Raw genomic sequence first — 4,551 nt, 5'->3', positions numbered from 1 at the left:
ACTTCGAGCCACTCAACGGAGCCGTTTCTAACTTTTTTCGACCCGACCGGACCATTCTCCGGGATAAAGGGGTTGCATGTGAACATGTTGGTGTAAGGTTTGTCGGATTTGGAGGCCACACGAGCCGGAAAACTCGCCTGGAAAGCAGCCACTCAGGCAGCGTTTTGAGGAAAGAAAGTGAACAGTAAATTAAGGCACATTTTCCAAATTGGTCCCTGGTTTCGGATTTTCTCAATTAAATCCCTAATTGGCCCTTAAACTTCAATATTTATGCAATTAAGCCCCTTATTTGACTTAATAAATTCCTAAAAATCATAATTTGGCCCCAGAACTTTAATTTCTTCTAATTAAAGCCCAAATTGACTTAAAAATCAATTTTTTCTTGCAATCAAATCCTTTATAAATTCAAATAAAATCCAATTAAGTCCATAAACATCCAAATTTGGGCTTCTCCTCAAAATTCAAAATTTCCTTCTCAATAGGGCTCTCATCCTTCAAGAAAAATACTGTCAAAAATCCAATCTTTGTATCTTTATACTCCTTGACCAGTTTTCTAACCATTTTCTGAGTGCTTCTGCCTTCCGTTATTTTTCTAGCTTCTTTTGGCTATTTATTTTATTTATTTTTGTGGGGACCCAAAAATGGGTTACAACATTCTTCAGTATGGAAAACATATCCATTGACAAAATACCCGTTGTAGCACTTAACTTTTCTTTCAGGCTCGAGGCTTAATGAAGACAATGACTTAGACACACTTCTTCCCATTTGATAAACCTTGTATACATGTAATGTACATCAATAAACGGTAAATGAACGAGAATCTCATAATGACATGCATACGTACAGTAATTTTGCAAGTTAGAATGAGTTTGTGATAGTGCTTACATGTGTTCTGAACCATGTGGCAAATTGTTCATTTTGTAATTGAAAGATCTAGGAGTCGGTCAACTGCGAGTTATTGGAGAGCAAATATTGTCGATGTTGCCTGCAAGTGATAATGAGTGTATGATTTCACAATATATAATTAGCAATATATTACTAACAAAGTTTAATTAGTATTACAGATATATAAACTTATTGAATAAATGGTCTCAGCTCATCACAGTTAAATAGAACATAATTGTGTGCTTGTTTGAATTCTATTTCCGACAAATATCTTCCTCTTACAGCATTTTTAGGTGTGGGTCGTATAGTATTGGAGAATATTGACAAGTTCCCACTGAAAGGCACTTCACCCCCATCATCATGTCGTGGAACGCGGTTGATTTTTGTTCTTAGATGAGGTTCGAAATAGTACGAGATAAATGTTGAGATCTCTTCAACAATATAGGCCTCAGATATCAAAGCCTCTACATGCACCTTGTTCTTAATCTTTTTCTTGAGATTAAACAAGTACCTGCATTGAATTACAATTCAAGTATTTCCAATTAAGAAAAACATATAAAATACTTTTAGATATGAATTCCATTGCAACTGTAATATCTAACCGTTCGAATGGGTACATCCATCTATACTGGACCGATCCTCCAGCTTTTGCCTCAAACAGTAGATGTATAGGGAGATGCTCCATTGAGTCAAAAAATGAAGGAGGGAATATCATCTCAAGTTTGCATAGTGTCTCGATGATATTCGTTTGAAGCCTCTCAATGTGCTCAACATTCAATTTGCTGGAGCATATATCTCTGAAGAAATGACTGATCTCCATCAGTTTATCCCATATTCCCTTTGGCAACAAATCACGAAAAGCTAATGGGATGAGTGTTTGCATAAACACGTGGCAGTCATGACTCTTCATTCCATACAATCTGTAGTCCTCTATGTTAACAAGCCTTGATATGTTCGATGCATGTCCATCTGGAAAACGCAGACTGTAACAGTCTCAAATCATAATGTCATGAAATCTCCAAACATTTATTTACCAATGTCAAGTATTGGGTAATATGTCTAAATTTATGGGATTTTTTTTTTTTTTGAAAAATTTCGGCAGAGTTTCCTCTGTTTTTGTTGGTACCAAGTTATCGACAACACTTCTAATATATATCATTATGACTTCCATCTTGATCCAATCATCCTGGATCACATTCCAATCATCAAACAATAACGCAATACTTATACTTATCAATTAATAATCAACATAAATGTACTCCCAAAGCAACCCAAAGGATAAACAAATTCATCACAAACATAATAAATGCTAACTAACTACATAAATACAACATTAAGATTAAGAGTCATATTATGTTTATAATAAATCTTATCTTATCATTTTGAAAATGATTTGATCATACTAATAACTATACATATATATAATACATCCACTACCTATTACACCTTCTACTTGATTTTTTTACATCACAAAAGGATTTACATTGAAAGTAACGACATGAATATTACATTCCAAAATGGTAATTCATATACATGAGAATTCCTACATCTAACGATCTGCATCACCTCGTGGCATACCTGTTTCAACAACAACCATATTAATTAACTTTCTCATTATATTAATCTAACATTAAATAATTACTCTTAACCTTTGAAATTTAGTACTTCTACTTCAATCTAACTTACTCCTATAATTTACATAATCTTTTTAGGACTTAAAAATCCAACTAATTCCTCTTAATTACCAAATACATCTAACACTTCCATATAGATACCCAAAATTCATTTTTTCCTTCCTCGGTTACCAATAAACCCAGTAATTCCATTCGAATTACCTATCATCCAGCTAACCTCTTTTGTTAGCCAATCAATCCGGTAATTCCATATAAATTACTCCTTATCCAGTTAACCTCTTTGTTAACCAATAAACCCGGTAATTCTCTTTATTACCCAAAAATCCGACTAACCCATTTCGGTTAGCAAAATCAATCTGGTAATTCCATATGAATCACCCAGTATCCGGCTAATCTCTTGTATTAGTAAAAAAATCCGGTAATTCCATACGAATTACCCCATATCCGGTTAACCTCATTGTTAACCAATAAAACCAGTAATTTCACATAATCATAACTCAAATTATTCATTTGCTCCATTCATTTAATATCAATTAAATAAGCAACATAGATAATTAGGAAAACTAAAAATTACAAAAAGAGGTGACGAATTCACCTACCTTCTGTTCGGGATGACCCGGCTCCTCCTGTCTGATAACCAGCTCCAGACACAGCTCCTGAATCAATCAAGTGTCATTATATCATTAGTCCATCAATATTTTTTTCTTATGTGCCGAAACATAAAGCACATAATATTTTTATTTGTAATTTGTTCTAATAAAAATTCATTCTCAAATATAACATCATTATTTTACATACAACCTCATATTTAACTCAAGTTACTTCTTTGTTTTCTCTATGTTCATAATTCCTCCATCAAATTATTCTTCTATTCTTTATACCCTCACATCATATTATTTATTTTATTTAAATACTATATTCAAACACAATCTAGGCATCTTGTCTTCATATTTTCTTTTAACTAGTTTATTTCTCTTTTAATTTGAATTTACATATTATTATTATTATTATTTTCTCAACTTAAATGCTATCTCTTCATTTAGTCTTTCTTACATTTTCATTTATCATGATTAAACATGGTTTTTTTTTTTCTTTCTAAACATTAACATCAAAACTCATTCTCCCATTTTTTTTTTTTTTTTCTTCATTGGCCGAATGTGATGTTTCTTTTTTGCTCCCCCAAATCTCTCTTCATTTACTTGTTATTTCAACTTGTTTTCATTCTATTCCTCTTCAATTTCATCATTTTCCCTTCCCCTCCTAATTCCCCCAAATTCACATAAGAACCCTAAGTTCAATAATCTAGGATTTAAGGGAAACTAAGGTAAAGTTCCATGAAATTACTTCCTAATTTAATCAAATAAGCTTAGGAAAAACATCTAAATCAACATTAAATCCAAACTTCTCATGCTTACCTATTGTTTTTCTTCCAATTTCTCTTCTCTTCCAAGGTTAGCTGAATTCCCCTTCTCAAATCCTCCTTCCTTCACTTGATTTAGTGTTTTATAGGTTTAACTTGCAAGTTTATAAAGTTACTCTCTCAATTTTCTTATTGTTTTTCCTTACTTTTCTCTCTATCTCTCACGTTATGCTCTGTTTTTCTTTTCATCTTTTTGTTTCTGCCCATTCGGCAGTTAACAGAAGAGAAGGAGGGCTTATATATTTTCTTTTCAATGGCAAATAACTATTCTACCCCTAATGAGCATTTTTGCCTCTATTTGACGGTCCTTATTTTTTTTTTAGCACTACCGAGCTCCATTCATCTTAAAATTTTAACCAGGTTTTATTCAGTATATTTTAAGGTTCCTCAAAAAATTTCAGCTCAATCCAATGGTCGGATTAAAAATTACGTCCAATAACGTAAAACTAGTCGAATTGTGTTTTTTCGTCAAATTTCAGAATTTCTCTAAAAATTCTGAAATTTTAACCCAAGCTAAGGCATGATATTAGAACACTCCACGAAAATTTTCAGAATTTTCTGATCACCCAATCAAGAGTTACGAATTATTTTGTTTTACCTAAAACTAGTCAA

At 32.4% G+C, this 4,551-nt stretch overlaps 1 long non-coding RNA gene across 1 annotated transcript; it reads right to left on the bottom strand.

The window, feature by feature from the left end:
* Nucleotides 1–2,172: 2,172 nt before the first annotated feature.
* LOC118045327 (uncharacterized) lies at nt 2,173–4,142 on the bottom strand. The gene is made up of 3 exons (XR_004686960.2): nt 3,935–4,142; nt 3,119–3,175; nt 2,173–2,463 (listed from the first exon to the last, which is right to left on the bottom strand). It is a non-coding gene; the product is annotated as an uncharacterized lncRNA (long non-coding RNA).
* Between the last annotated feature and the right edge of the window lie 409 nt (nt 4,143–4,551).

This window comes from Populus alba, chromosome 1, assembly GCF_005239225.2.
Source record: "Populus alba chromosome 1, ASM523922v2, whole genome shotgun sequence".
Lineage (NCBI taxonomy): Eukaryota > Viridiplantae > Streptophyta > Magnoliopsida > Malpighiales > Salicaceae > Populus > Populus alba.
Note: the sequence above shows the minus strand (reverse complement) of the source record. Positions and strands in the feature narration are given on the sequence as shown.